This window comes from Ictidomys tridecemlineatus, chromosome 4 (assembly GCF_052094955.1).
Source record: "Ictidomys tridecemlineatus isolate mIctTri1 chromosome 4, mIctTri1.hap1, whole genome shotgun sequence".
Taxonomy (NCBI): Eukaryota; Metazoa; Chordata; class Mammalia; order Rodentia; family Sciuridae; genus Ictidomys; species Ictidomys tridecemlineatus.
In genome coordinates this window covers 204,195,819-204,210,927 of record NC_135480.1, presented here as the reverse complement: position 1 = coordinate 204,210,927, position 15,109 = coordinate 204,195,819, and the positions used below count along the sequence as shown (strand labels likewise).

Below are 15,109 nucleotides of genomic sequence, written 5' to 3'. Positions count from 1 at the left end.
CTGCAGCCTAGGAGGCTTTCTGTGTGTGACAGGACCAAAGCTCCAGGGCTTGGTCTTTTCTAACCTTACAATCCCCATGGAAACCTGACCATTCCAGCACGGCAGCTTCCTTCCGGCAGCCTGGCAGGCGCTCCCCACCCTTGCCAGGCAGCTAGTTCCCTGGGGAAGGTGCTGGGTCTGCCTCTGCCTCAGCACTCCAGCCCTCTGTGCGTCACAAGCACAGAGCAGGCAAAGCACAATTAGCAGTGACATCTGCTCCCAACCTCGGGGACAGAGGGATACTAAACTGCAGATTCCTGGCTCCTGAACTACTGAACCAGGCTGTCTGAGCACAGGGCCTGGGACTCAGCATTTAAAAACAGCTCCCCTGCATGGGTCTCCAGCCCAGTGGAACTGCAAAGCCACTGACCCAGAGGCCAGAAAGGGCCTAATGTTGGCCCAGAGGAGCAAGCACTTCTCGCAAGAGGGACTCACCTCCCCTAAATCTGACCCACCTCACAGTGTCCAGATCTCCCAGCTGAGAGCTAGTTGTGTCTCACTTCTTAGAGGCCTGGGCCTAGGTTTGAGGCTTCGGAGTGTTGACCTCATTGGATTCTCACACATCTCCTGAGAAGTAGGGACAGTTGTCATTCCCGTTTTCTAGATGGGGAATCTGAAGCCCAAGGAAGCAAAATGACCTCTGGAGGGAAGGAGGCAGCTGGGAGGGACTGATCTGCCCGAGTGCGGCACTCACGTCCTCAACTGCTGCCACTGCCCACGCTGGGCAGCAGGCACAGGTCACTGACCCCAGGTATGCAACTGGCCAGGTCCTTGGATGGTACCCAGAGACGAGGGTTGACACAGCAGCCTGCAGGGGCTTCAAGAAGCCAAACACCCTCTAGAGCCACTACAGGACCTCAAGCTAGGCCGAGCAGCAAAAGTAGGCGGCAGGCCCCAAGGAAATCTCATCAGGAGGCCTCTCTCCCGCCATCTTTGGAGTGCGCGTTCAGGGGAATGTGTGTTTGCGGTAGGATTTGATGTATTTGCTTCAGGCAAATCTTTGCCTTTTCTCTGCTGCGGTTCTGGTGAGGCGGGAAGAGGCCCAGCAGCAGGAGGGGAGGGCCAGAGCCCTGGTGGTGCCCGGCCATGTGGCTCCCTGGCTTCTCTGCAGGGTGTCGCTGAGCTTTCCCAGAGCCACAGCTCTGGGAACACTGGCTCTTTCCTGCTCCGGGAGGTCAAGGCCCCGGGAGTCTCCCAGGAGACAGCGAGGCAAGTTCTCCACGCAGAGCCAGGCTCCCGAGCCTGGGGTCTTCCTCAGTGTTGAGATTCTGGGAATTTCCATTCCCAACATGATTGATCTGCCTAAGTGGGTCTGAAGGGGGAACTGGCAAAGACGGAAAGTGGCGGGTGACGCTGTTGCTGCTCGGACTGGGAACCCACAGACCCCAAAGCGGCACCGGGGAGACCAAGGCGGGCCCCAGCCTGCATCCTCCCACAACACTGCCCCTTCTCAACCTTCACACACGCCCCTTTCTCTTGCAGTTATTTTTAATGTCTGTTAGCCTTTCATTACATTATTAGTAATTATATTACTAATAATCAACAATGAATAACTATATACCCATAGTATTAATGGAGCACTCATGAGACAGGCTCTATTTAAGCACTTTATTTACAAATGCACAGAATCCACTCCGCAGTCCTAGGAGAGAAGGCCTCCACACTTCCCCTTACTCCTGTTTCACAGAGGAAGACACCGAGGCTCACAGAGCTGCCGTGCCAAGGTCCCCGTGCAGGGAGGCAGGCTTCTCTCCACCGACATCCCCCAAAGGCAGTGGGGCAGAGCCTCCATGAACCCAGGAGGGGAGTTTTCCCTGGGTTTCTAGGGAGGCCTGTGGTCTGTCACCTGACTCTGCAATGTCACTCCCTTCACCCTCCTCAAAGGATAAGGGTCCTTGACAACACTGGTCCCACCTGGTGCCAGGCCTCATGCCAAGACCCAGGAAGGAACTGTGAAATGCTGGCAGAGGGAGGGACAAGGGGAAGGACATGGCCCTCATCACAGGGTCACTTCTATCCCTGGTGGCCAGGGACCCTGACCACTCCTGGAGCTACCAAGCAGTAGCTCCCAGAAAAGGACCAGGGAGGGCCCACGTCCCACCCAGTGTCCTCATCTTCAACAGGGAACCACGTGTCTGAGAAGGAAGAGACTTCCCAAGGTCCTCTGCAGGCACAGTGGCCACTGGCTCTCCTGAGTGCTCCCTGGGCTTCTCTTGCACGTCCCCATGTCCCCTCCTCTGGATGTCCTTAATAGATCATTAGTAGATCATGAGAAAACATCATCAAGGGAACTAGAAGAACCTACCCCGTGGTAAGTGGCTGCCACGTGGCCAGGTTGTCTCCTCACCTGCAAAACGGGGATAAAATGGATGTCACCTTTGCTGACCTCTTTGAGGGGGATCAAGGTCAAAGATGACAGTGGACATGAGATACATTTGATGAAATTAGAAGTTAGGTTTTTGGCTCCCAGCAGGGACAGAGAATGACTTTAGGGCCCAGAGACCACTAGTCCTTCTAGGCTTAGATCCTGCCAAGGACAGCCCCTGGCCACCTGTTCATCGACTCCTGCCCCCACCTGACACTCCTGTGTGCTGTGGGCAGTGCCAGTCCATCCAGCCCACTGGCTGTGAGCACTGGCTCTGGACCAGCTCCCTCAGAGCCCAAGTTCAAGTCTGGGCTTCACCACTTGCCACCTACCCTCTGTGAGCCTTCGGGTCTGGGTTAGGATGCTGGCCCAGCACGTCCAGCAGCATCCCAGAGACCGTGGCTAACGGACAGTAGAGCTGATTTCTCACACATCAGAGGTTCTCGTTTCAGTCTCAGGGATGGGACGCTGCCATGTGAGCCCCTCCAGAGGGGTGTCCCTCATCCTTCCATCCACCTGGTCAAAGATGGCCACTCTTCATCTACCAGACTCCGTTGTTCTTGTGTGTGTTGAGACAACCAAGGATTTGGATGCCACACCTTCCTTTTAAAGGCCAGCCAAAAGGAGCCCAGGTCATTGATTGGACCCCATTGGCCAGACCTGATCACGTGACCCCATCTAGCTGCAAGGAGGCTGGGAAATGTAGTACTGAGCCTGGCAGCTGTGTCAGTGGGACCTGGGAGGGGCTGCTCTATTACCAAAGAGGAGATGGCCCAATGGATGCTGGGTGTGCCAGGGAGGATGGGGGAGAAACAAACCACAGCAGGGATGGAGCTCAGGAAGCATGTGCTGTCATCACTGGTGCTACAGGCACATCCTTTGGACTGTCCCAAGGGATACAGGGACCCTCTGTGACCTAGGCCCCAGCCTGCTCTGGCTGACTACAGAGGTCTCCATCCCTTGCCCCCTTCTTTCAGGTGATGAGGGGCCACAACCCCAGTCTGACCCCCCAGGACCTGGACCAGTGCAGGGAAGGCCTTAGACCCCCTGTTCCCTGCAAAGGAAAAGCAGGAAAAGCCTGCAGGAGACATTCAGGGCCTGGCACCCCTGTCCCATACCGCCTTTGTGGGCCTGGTGACCCCTGCTGCCCCTGGGAGGCTGGCCGCTAAGGCTCTCCAGCTGGTCAGAAGCCCCAGGCAGGCGTCCTGGCCAGTTCCTCCCAAGGCTGGGAAACGTTCCTCCCTAAATGCTCCGGATGCAAAGTCCTTTGCAGTCCAAGGAAAGTTGGTGAGTGACAGGGAGGACCGAGACCCCCAGGGGCCCAGCTCACCCGGCCGCAGGGCTAGAGGGCCTACTGTGCTGGAGCAGGGTTCAGATCAGAGGACGCTGGTTCTGCCTCTCAACAGTGCGCAGCCATAATGGACCACTGTGGACGTCCCACCCTCTCGCAGAGATTTAGAGAGCCATCTGCACAACCCCCATGGAGGGAAGCGGCCCAGGGAACAGCGCTGTGGCCTCAGGACGGTGACCCCCGACTTCTTTCATCCCTTCCACAGGCCTTGACTTTTTTCCCCGGCCGCGATGCCCTCCCACCCAGCAGTCTGCACCCCGAGCCTGTGCTGGGCCCCAGCTCAGCAGCCCCTGCACTCGCCAGCTTTCTCCTGCCAGCGGGTCCAAGGTCCCCAGGTGGAGGTGTGAGCATTCTTTGGGTGGGGTTTTGCCCTCCAGGCAGGGAATCTGGTGACAGCAAGCTCTGAGGTTATTTCCTTCGTGGCGCCAGGAGGGTTCTTGGGCCAGGCGGGCAGAACCCATGGCTGGCTGAGCGAATGACGCACCACTCAGCCACCAGCCTGAATATGTGCATATCTGGAGACAGAGAGGAGTCAGTTTGAATCTTGCCTGTCATTCATGGGCTGGGTGACCTGGAGCGACAGCCGTCTTCTCCATGAGCCTCAGTGTCCTCCTCTGTGAATCGGGGGAAATGCCACCCTCCCAAAGTGTGTTGAGGGGTCACCGTGACTGCGCAGGTGTGATGCAGACACTCGGGGCACCTCAGACCTAGGGGTCACTCAGTAATCCCCTTGGAACAACCGCAGAGGCTGGTGCTGCACTTTCAGGTCAGAGTCTCCTGGACGGGGCCGCAGCTAGACCACTGGAAAGGTCAGGGTCGGCTGATGAACCGCCCACCCGTTCACGTGCTCAGCAAATGAGAGTCCCCAGGTGTGGGTCCCCCGGCTGGACCTAGCAGGAAAGGAGAGTCCTGAGCCCAGGAGAACCCATGGGGCCTGTCCTCTGTCCACATCCTGTCTCCCGCCCTCCTGTCCCCACTGGTCCACTTGTGTCCTTTCCGGTGCCTGTTTCTTCCTGCGCTAGGCGGGGGCTTTGTGCCCTGCCCCCTGCCTTCCGCCAGTCCCTGGCCTCTGACTGTTTCCTTTGATGCCTTTTGGGGGTCTCTTGGGATTCTCTGAAACGCTGGCACCCCGCCCACTGGGCTGGGGCTGGCCTGGTTTCCCCACAGGGGCCGGGGCCAAAGTGGGCTTTTCCTGGGACACTGCTCTTGCAGTCGATGGGCCCAGTCTCCATCTTCATTCATAGGGGAGCAGGACCGCCACTGTCCCAGTCTTGTGGAGTTTCAGACCAAGGGACCCCATGAAGGAGATTCTCCCCCAGGGTCCCTCCGTCCTCCTCTGGGCAATACGGGTGACTACAGGCAGGTCGATGGCATCCTCTCTAAGGTCTTCCAGACTTGGAGGCTGTGGGAGGCTGAGGGTGCAGCTGGGACATTGCCAGAGGGGGCTTCTTGGACACAGGAAGGGTCCCTGGGCCCAGCAGAGAGGCAGGGTGGAGGCCGGATGGAGAGGGAGCCCCGTGACCAGGGGACAAGGAACGCATGTTGCTGGTTGGCACGTGAATAGGGCCTGACCACTTCTTTGTCTCTCGTGGGCCTTGCTGAGGGCGGGGCGGCCATCACTGTGGAGGGGCTTAGTCTGTGCTGGGCAGCTGGACGAGCTGTTCGTCAGTGTGAATCCTGCGAATCTTCCCTCTGGCACTGGGAAGCGGCTGCGGTCACCTTCCCATTTTACAGATGGACATGGAAGCCCAGGGACGTGGAGGTGATGCAGCTTCCCCGCCATCCTGCTGCTGGTGGGTGGCACAGGTGGTTTGGGGCCCTGTTTGCTGGACGTGGGCCCCACACTCTCTGACCCTGGTGCGTGGGGTGCTCCAGGCGTCCGGCACGGGGTAGAGGACCGGCCCGTCCGTCAGTAGCCTCAGTCCCAGCTGGGAGGCTACGGGCCTCACCCCTTCCTCTAGCAGGGAGGAAACAGCGAGAAAGAGCCACCTGCCGCAGAAGGCCCTTCCGAGGACAGCACTAGGGACCCAGAGTGGCTTCCCGGGGGTCACAGCAGGGCTGGCGCCAGCGCTATCCAGTCCTATAAGAATCTCCCAGTGGCCTTTGCAGGAGGGCAGAAGAGCCTGAGCGTCTCCCCGTTCTTGGTACCTTCTAGACAGCCCTGGGCCTGCTCCGGGCCCCTCGGCCTCTCTCTGAGTCCGTCCTGTGCTGCTACACTGTACGCACAGGCCAGGTGGTTCATAAGCAAAAGTTTATTTGGCTCTGGAGGCTGGAGGCCCAGATCTCGGGCTGCCTCTGCTGAGGTTCTTGCTGCGTCATAACAGGCGGGAGGTCTGGCATGGTGAGAGCGCGCCAGAGGAGAGCAGGAGGGCTGGACTTGCTTTTTGCTTTTTTTTTTTCCAGGGCTGGGGATGAACGCAGGGCCTCACACTTGCCAGGCTCTACCATTGAGCTACATTCCTAGGTCACTCTTGCTGTGCTGAGGGTCTCCCTGAGTTGCCTAGGCCAGCCTTGAACTTAGGATCCTCCTGCTTCCGCAAGAAGCTGAGATCACGCGCGCACCACTCTGCCTGGCCAAACTTACCTTTTTTTTTTTTTTTTCTGTACCAGGGATTGAATCCAGGGGTGTTTAGCCACTGAGCCACATCCCCAGCCCTTTTTATATTCTTTCTAGAGACAGGGTCTTGGTAAGTTGCTTAGGACCTCGCTAAGATGCTGAGACTAGCTTTCAATTTGTGATCCTCCTGCCTCAGCCTCCTGAGCTGCTGAGATTACAGGCTTTCTCCACCATGCCCGGCTCCTTTTTATTTTTTTTTGAGACACGGTCCCCCTAAGTTGTTTAGGCCCACACTTGCTTTTATAACAAACTTACTCCTGTCAAGTGCAGTGGTTCACATCTGTAATCTCCGAGGCTCCAGAGGCTGAGGCAGGAGGATCCCAAGGTCAAAGCCAGCCTCAGCAACTTAGCGAGGCCCTGTCTCAAAATAAAAAATGGAAAGAGCTGGGGATGTGGCTCAGTTGTGAAGCTCCCCATGTTCACTCTCCAGTCCCCCCTCCCAAAAAACACCTCACTCTCTGAATAGGGAGCCCACTCTGGCTTAAAGACCCTCATCCACCGTGAGGGTGGGGGTCCCCACTGGGTGGCAGACACCCATGACCTGACCACCTCCTGGCCACTCTCCTGGCAGCTGCCCTGGGGACTGTTTCCAGCCAGTGAACCTGGGAGACCCCTTGAAGCACAGCAGCCTCCCGGGGAGGCCTGGCTCACTCCCCGCTCTGGATGCCCCTTATTTGTCCCCTCCCACCTCCACACTGCAGTGGGTACCACGGCACCTGGCAACCGCGCCCGTGATTGGTGATACAGCGTCCTGGCTCCCCTGTCCAGCGTGCTCCCTCTGCCAGGCCTTGTACCAAGTGCTCCCTGCCCTTTTACCCAGGAGCACCTTCAAGCCCAGAGCACGAGGTGCGTGTCCATGACACAGTGGGGACATGGTGGGGACAGCATGGCCCGGCCCATCCTGGAACCTGCCCCGCTGCCTCCCGGGTGCTCCACCTGTTGGCAGGGCGGCCTCCCTGTCCTCTGAGCCTCAGGACAGTGTCCTGCTGACCTCAGACCCTGAGCTCCCGGCCTGGCCCGCAGAGCCCTCTTGTCCACAATATCCAGGGAAGGGAGACTCCATTTTCTTGGAGGTGCTGGGGCCTGACCTGCCCACCCCCACCACGTAGCTCCTCTGCCCTCCTCCTCCCCTCCTCTCCTGCTGATCTGGTCCCACTGGGTGGCAGACACAGCAAAGCCTCCCCTGTGCACAGACCTGCTGTGGACCTTGGTCAGAGGAGCAGCATCTCTGGGCGTCTCCTCCCACGCAGGAGTTCAGCCGCGCAGCCTCTCCCTCCTGACGCTCAGAGCGGGAGCAGGCTGTGGCCGGGGGTCTCCAGGTCCCCGCCTCTGCAGAGGACGAGGCCTGAGAAGGAAGGCCCAGGCTTCGTGACCTCTCTTCCTCCTGTCCTCGTTGTGCTGGGCAAGGTCCCAGCCCGACCCCCGCCCAGCCTGACCTTGGCTGCAGACACCCCCTCTGTTCGGGCAGCCTCCCGAGGCCCTGCGGGCCAGGCCCCACCTGGCCTTGCTCCAGCCCGGCTCCTGGGCCCCATGACCCCTGCATGTGGCCATCTGCTCTTATGCCCATTTAGCAGATGGGAAGCAGGCCTGGGAGGCTGGGCCCCAGGGACAGGGAGGGACAGGAGACAGGGAGGGGGGCTGCATTCCCAGCAGGGCTCTGCGGGAGCTCCCTTAACCACCTGTCCCCTGAGGCACACCACGGGGCAAGTCACACAGCGGGGAAGGGCCAGGGCCCGCACCTTGACCTCCAGGCTGAGGACCTGGCCCCCCCTCGCAGCAGGTGACATTGTCTTCACCCTGCTGTCCTCTGGCTCCCTCCAGAAGGACACCAGCACACCAGGCAGATTCAGTGGGCACAGACTGTGACAGTGGCCTAGGCTCACACACCCAGGGACCCTCGTGCACACACGTGGCACCTGCACTACAGGCTGCCCCCAATCACCTGCGGGCCCCGCCTTACATGGTGGTGGCTGGTCGAGGACCATCCCACCCCAGATGCAGCGACGACGCCCAGTCAGTGTGCTTTGTCCCTCCCTGTCCCTCCCTCCGCCTCCGTCCCCGTGGGCTACCAACACAGGTGAGCAAGAGAGGGGCCGGCAGCATGGGGCAGGCCAGGTGTCCAGCGCGCGGGATGGCGGTGCTGACGGGAGGAAGAGGGGCCAACTGTGGCCTGGGTGGGTCCCCCCAGGAGGTGGGCCCAGGGAGAAGCCCTCCCGGGTGCTCCGGAAGCTGCGGGGCCTCCCTGGTGCTTCGCTGAGGGGGTGGTGAAGGGGGGTGGAGGCTGCAGCCCCGGGGGACGGTGGCCCTGGGGGCAGAAGAGGCAAACCTGGTGGCAGAGCCAATAGGCTGTGCTGTGGTGGGGTGTGGGGCAGGGGGTCACAGTGGACCCCGTCTTTTGGGAGCTTCTCTTTTCGGCTCTTGGAGCCAAGGAAGGGCCTGGTGTTGGGGCAAGAGGCGCTGCAGGTTCCTGGGGCCTGGGGCTCTGACCACGGCACCCCTTGTCCCCACTCTCCTGTGCTCCATGGGGGTCCGGCAGTGTTGGCTCAGCTGCCCGGGGCTGGGGGGTCTGACCCCTGCCTCCATCTATCAGAAGGAGGAACTTCAGGAGGGGGATGGGGCCCAGGCAGGGTGCTGGATGACTCATCTGGGCGGAAAGTCAGGCCAGGCTTTGATCCTCCTCCCTGGCTGCTGGTGTCCCCCAGGCCTGGGACTTGGCCCCGCGCTGCCCGCTGCTTAGCCATAGGGCCCTCTGCCCATCAGGGATCCACATTTCCAGGCAGGACAGACCCCTGGGGGCCCAAGGGGGCAGCTGCAGGGTCAGGGCTGGTCTATGAGGCCCCCGGGGAAACCGTGGGAGCCCCAGACTAAGGACAGCCCTCCTCCAGCTCTGCCTCAGATGGCCCCCCTGCCCACCCCTTTCTGCACCCCCCGCCCCCAGGCTCGTCAAATCTCCCTCTAAGTCCTTCAGTCCGTCCACCCCCTTTGCCATCCTGGGCCAGCCCCCCGTTATCTCCTGACATCTGCAGCACCTCGATGGTCTCCCTGCTTCTGTCTTTGGCCCTGCAATCCTCTCTCCTCAGACAGAGATCTTTCTAGAAGGTCTTTAGAAGGTGCCATTTTCCCTGCCCCACCTTCCGTGGGTCCCCAGTACCCTTAGTGGGATGTTGAAAATAACTTGACCTTGAGGTCCGGCCCTGGCTGGCCTCTGCCTCTGGGCCGCTCCTCTTGCTCTCTGCTTCTCAGTTGTTCCGCTGAACCCTGCCTTGTTCTTACCCCTGGGCCTTTGCATGTGCCCTGATCCCTTTGCCTGCACCCTCTGCTCAGCTGACTCCTCAGGTCTCAGGCTCACTCCTGACGCTGGCTCGGTGGGGTCAGGCTGGTGACTCCCTCCTGCCCTGGCTCCCTTCCCACAGCTCCACCCTGCTGTGAGGGGGGCTTGGAAGGCAGTCATGGGAAGGATGGCCGGAGCCCTCTGCCCCCCAGAGGCTGCCCCTTCACGGCCACAAACCTGGGAAGCTCCCACGGAAGCACCAACCCCTGCAGGAAAGAAATGGGGCGGTTCTGCAGCCTGCCCAGGCCCAGCGGAGGGGCACCAGCCTGTGAGCACAGGCAGGCTCCAGCCTACCTGGCTGGGCGGCCAGTCGCGTCCACTCTCTGCCAGGAGCCTCCAGGCCTGGCCTGTGGGAATCTCTAAGGTCACCCATCCCAGCGCGGGGCTCTGCCTGAGGATGGGACCGGGCAGATGCAGGGCAGCCTCTGGCAGGGCCTCTGCTCAGTGAGCCAGGGAGCAAGCCGGGCTGGTCCCAGAACCAGCTGCACCCAGAAAACCAGAAAAGGGCCCCACGTTCACCCTAAAACTGCCTGAGAGGGCAGCGGAAAGGGGTGTCTCAGCTCCTGCTGGGATCCCTGGGGCCACCCTGCCCACCAGAGGGGAGTGCATCTCCTTGTCCCCGACCAGACAGTGAACCCCACCAAAGCAAGAGCTCTGTCTCCTTCCCGGGCCACTCAATTCACCTCCAGGGACATTTCTTGGGGCCATATTTGTGCCAGGTACAGAGGCTCAGAGGGACGGGCTGCAGGAGCTGTCCCCGGGAGCCCACAACTGACAGAGCATCCAGGTACCCAGGGCCTGAAAACCAAGAAACACAGCAAACAGACAGAGGCATCGGTACCACCTGGCTCCCCCTCGCCGAGCCCTGTGCCAGGCCCTGTGAAGGGGCTCTGCCCCGCCCCCCATTCTCCAGATGGTGATTCAAGAAGCAGTGAGCTGCGGAGTCGGGAGCTCGGATCTGCAGAGCCGTGGAATCCCCGACACGGACTCCTACAAACCACATCCAAGGGCTTGGCAGCCTCAGGAGGCTCCACATTAACCTCCCTGCTGGGCACAGAATAGGTCACATGATGAGGCCTGTTTGGGCTCCACTTACCTCCATGCAAGTCACAAACCCTTCCTGTGGATTCTAGGATGTCCTGCACTCCCATCAGCCACAGGGCCTTTGCATATGCCCGGATTGCTCTTCCCTTTGTTGGAAGGATCAAGGTGTGGACTCATGAGGATGGAGTTGGGGCTTGCTTCTCCCTTATAAGCTCAGGAAGTGGCTGGAGCTGGCAGGCAGCAGGGGTTCCTCTTCTCATTTTAAAGGCACCACAATGAGTGGGGGACAAACTAAAGTAAGGCACATCTGATAGCCCAGGGAGGGACAGGTGGGAGGGGCAGGTGGGCTCCAGTCCTGTTCTTCTTGGCCTTGGATGGGGCTGAGCCACTCACCAACATGAGGCTGGTGAACCCTCACTACCAGCCCATGAGGTTCCATCCCTCCTTATGCCAGTTTCGTAAAGAACTTGGAGAAGTGAAAGGACCCCACCCACGTCGTACACCGGAAGTCCTGAAATTGGCCTTCCATTGGCTGCGGTGTCCTGGACACACAGGACACACAGCAAGTCCACATACTTAGGTCACACGACTGGCTGAGGTTTGGCGTGTTTACACCATAAAACCATCACCGCCATCGCCCTGGACCCCCGCCCCAGCAAGTCTCCTGCAGCCCTTGGTGGCCATCCCAGCTCCCGAGGTCCTCAAGGTCCCCAGGCCTCCACTGCTCTCCTTCAGGCTGCGTTTCTTGGAGTTTTCTGTGACGGACAAGGGATGTCCTCTCAGCCGCCAGCCCCTCACTCAGCTTGTTATTTGGTCCCTCAACAGTGCCTCGGCCTCCGTGGTTCCTGGCCCTTGTGGCTGAGCCCCGAGTCCCATGGAGGGAAGCCTGTTGATCCCCTCATTTAGGAACAGAGCTGCTGTGAACACTTCTCCTGAGTGTCTGGGAACTGCTCTTCCTTTATCCCTACGCCACCGGGAAGGCCGCGTAGGTGACCAGGGCTTCCCCTTTATTTGTGCTGTGCTGGGGCTGGGACCCAGGGCCTTGCACGTGCTGGGCAAGAGGCTGACCACCTGTTTAATTTTTTAAAATGTGCCCCGCTCCTAAAATGGTCTACCCCGTTCTGCCCGGCCCCTAGGGGATCTGAACCCAGGCCACCCCACTGCAGAGCCTGCGAGCCCAGAGGCCCTGCCGGCCTCTCTCAGCGCCCTGCTGGGGCTGGGAAGGGGCCCGACGGCAGGGGGTGATGTCCCTGGACCCTGGCTAGGCCGCTCTGGCCTCTTTTCCCAAATCCCACAGGCCGGGCCCTGGAGGCAGGGCGGGCGCAGGGAGCTGGGGACGAGCGGCGTGCGTCGGGGAGCAGCAGGCGGCCCTCGGTGGACCCTCGGTGGACCCTCGTCTGGGGCCAGGCCTCCGGGCAGGGGGGGGGGCGGTGTGTGCCTCTGGCTCCTGCTCTCGCGGCGGGAGGCTGGTGTGCGTCGGCGTGAGTGCGCGTGCCCCGCGGGGAGGCGGCCGGTCCCGGCAGCGGGGAGAGGAGACAGAGGGGCGCCCTGCGCCCAGGCGGAGGGGTGGGCAGCTGGAAGGACGGGCAGGCCGACAGAGTCGGGCGGCAGCCCCAGCCGAGAGGCTCGGGCCCAGGGCGGGCGGCAGGGGCTCCTCCTGAAAGCGGCCACCGGAGCCGGCCGCGGCGCGCAGCCCGGGCCCGGCCGCCTCCCTCGCGCGCGCACCGAGGCCCGCGCCGGCTCCAGCCGCCCGCGGCCGACCTCGCGCGTCCTCAAAGCCAGCCTGTCCCACTTCCCCCGCCGGTTGCTACAGCAACTGAGCTCTGAGTAATCAGCTGCACGGTGACCTTTCTTCCCCCGGAGAGAGGGAGGAGGGAGGCAGGCAGAGCGGGGGGAGGCGGAGGGAGGAGGCCGGGGAGGGGAGAGGCTGGGGGAGGGGAGAGGCTGGGGAGAGATGGAGGGGGAGGGAGGAGGAGAATGGAGGGGTGCCGGAGGGAGGGAGGAGGGGAGGGCGGCGGAGGAGGCTGACTGCTGGTCAAAGCTGTAAAAACACCGCAGCTGGGGTCTGGGGGCTCTGCGGGAGGAGCCGGCGGCCGGGGCGGGGAGGGGCAGCTGGCGGCGCCGCGGTGGGGGAGGAGAGGCTGCGGAGGGTAGGGAGGCCGGGCACCGACCTGGCCGGATTCCTCCCCAGCCCCTCCGGGCCGCCCCTCGCCGCTCTGCCCCCAGCCCGGCGAGGGAGCCGGTCCGCGTGCCCCGCGGCTCACAGGACGCCCCCTCCCACAGCGTGACCTCCCCATTGCCCAGATGCGAAAACCAAGGCGGGGAAGCTTGCCCAGGTCTCAGGGCCCGGGGGCTGGGTGCCTGGAGCACCCCTCCTCCCCCAGCTGCCACTAGGAGGCCGCTGGGGTGGAGGCGAGTCCGGTCGGCCTGGGTTTCTCTGGTGCGGATCTCAGGCCCCCGGGGCGTCGGGCGCTGGGCCTGGGAGGCAGCGGGTGGGTGGGGTCCATCCAACTCTGCCACCAGGTATTGACCGGAAATTCCTCAAACGGCAGAAGCCAGGGGATGAGGAAGCCACTCGGCTTCTCCAAAGCCCCCTCCGGCCTGGAGCTTTTCTGGGTACCTGACACCCCCCACCGTGGGTTTCTCCCCAGCTGGCCGTGCTGGGGTGGGTGCCAGCACCAGGCCTATCACCCACTGGCCCTGGGGACCCTCCAGCCGCCTGTTTACCAGACAAGCCAGCCCTGGAGTCACAGCGGTGCCCACAGGGTGGGGGAGGGACGAGGGAGGGACAACAGATGGCGGAGGTGCTGTTGAACCAGAGTCTGAGGCAGTTAGGGAAGGAGAGAAAGGACTGCAGGGCTGAGGGGGCTGGGACCTTGCCTAGCTGCTGTCCCCAGGCTCCTCTGTCCCCACCGTCTTCATAGGGACCTGTCCCAAGCTTGTCTAGAGAGGCTCCAGACCCGACACTGTCAGCCCGCCCACCCTCCTGGGATGCCCTTGAGCCCACCAGGTGTTGGGGAGGGGTCCCCAGGAGCCTGGCACGGGCAGCCTGAGTGAGTCCCTGCCTGGGACTAGGGCTTGGGCAGGTTGGGATCGAGGGCTGGCAGAGAGGCCTCTGGGGGTCCAGCTCAGCACCCACGTGGGTTCCAGAACCTCTCTGGACTTCAGTGTTTGTAGTGCCAGCTGCAAAGGGAGCCACCCCCCCCCTTCTGGGGACAAGCCAGGTGGCAGGAAGGAAGCAGGTGATGCAGAGGCCAGCTTTGGCAGGTGGGAAATCAAGAGGTGAAGTGGCTGGGGCCACCGAGCTGGTGAAAGAAGTGCCAGCCCTCGGTGCCAGAATGTGGTGCACACAATACCCTCTGGCCACAAAGTGACCACACACAGCTGGCCCTGGTGGCTGCGAGTCTGCTGTCCCCTGGAAGGGACCCTCACTCAGCCACCGCTGTCAGTCTCCCACTGGAGAGAATGGCAGGGATGGTGCCTGGCCCTGGGCCCCAGGTGGGCTGAACTTGTGCTTTTATCCAGGATGTCCTGGCAAGCAGCAGGGCTTGCTGCTGTCATCCTTGCGGGAAGAGAGACTGGGGGTGGGGCCTGAGCATGGTGACTTGCCTTGGTACCCCCACCCCACCCCCCCACCCCCGCCGGCACTGAGTGCTGGACTAGGATCCAGAGCCACCTCCTGACCTTGGGGACACCCTTAGCCCTATCCCACACCAGGCTTGGGCGTGGACGTTCCCCAAGTTGGGTTTTGCTGTGAGCAGAATTCTCTGGACCTCGGTTAGAAAATGTTTACGGAAACCACACAGAACGTCCCTGTGTGGAGAGAGAACAGTCACCACAGGCGCAAGACGGAGGGGGCCCTGTCACAGGGAGTGCCGGGAGCACCCAGTCTCGGGGTCTTTACAGACATCCGTGGGCAATGCGGGGGGCGGATGAGGAAGCTGATGCCCGAGGAGGGCACAGGGTCTCTGCGGGTCCCACGGGGCATTAGCACACAACTGGGGCAAAGGCGCGATTTCCTGGCCTCCAGGTGACCCCCTCCCCCTCCCCACTCATCCATCCGCCCCCTCCCCTCCACCGTCTACCCACGTGTCCCTCTCCCCTCCTGTATGTCCAGCTCCACCTCTCCCTACTCCCCTACCCCCATCCATGACCCCGCTCGCCCTCCATCTTCCCATTTACACGTCCTTCCACCCGTCCATCACCCACCCACCCACCCACCCCATCATGCACACACCCCACCCACTCACCTGCCCATGCAGCCAGCTGACACCCATCCGGGCATTTCCATCCACCCAGGTTCCCATCCATCCATCTACCCTCCACCCGCCTTCCCACCCCCTCCCTCCATTTCTTTCTTCC

The 15,109-nt window shown here is 61.7% G+C and overlaps 1 long non-coding RNA gene across 1 annotated transcript; it reads right to left on the bottom strand.

Annotated features, from left to right (window-relative positions):
- Positions 1-1,633: 1,633 nt before the first annotated feature.
- Positions 1,634-12,615, bottom strand: LOC120889920 (uncharacterized). The gene is made up of 2 exons (XR_013438357.1): positions 7,568-12,615; positions 1,634-6,729 (listed from the first exon to the last, which is right to left on the bottom strand). It is a non-coding gene; the product is annotated as an uncharacterized LOC120889920 (long non-coding RNA).
- Positions 12,616-15,109: the final 2,494 nt, after the last annotated feature.